Below are 238 nucleotides of genomic sequence, written 5' to 3'. Positions count from 1 at the left end.
CTCTCTCTCACACACACATACACTTACACAGGCTCTTACTGATTAAATGGGAGAACAGAATTAAAATCCATGACTGCATGCATCACTTACCGAGCACACAGATCAGTCACACAGTCACCAGATTTATTCCAGGACAGACTTTCACAACACATTTTCATCTTTTTTTAACAAAGTCACTGCTCCCCTGTCCTCAAGTCCAAGGACAAGGTCAATGTCACAAGCGTGTGTGTGTGTGTGT

The sequence above is a fragment of the Morone saxatilis genome, unplaced genomic scaffold (genome assembly GCF_004916995.1).
Source record: "Morone saxatilis isolate NCDOM2014 unplaced genomic scaffold, NCSU_SB_2.0 Contig4, whole genome shotgun sequence".
In the NCBI taxonomy this organism is placed as follows: Eukaryota; Metazoa; Chordata; class Actinopteri; family Moronidae; genus Morone; species Morone saxatilis.
The sequence above is the reverse complement of the archived record's forward strand: the minus strand, read 5'-3'. Positions refer to the sequence as shown.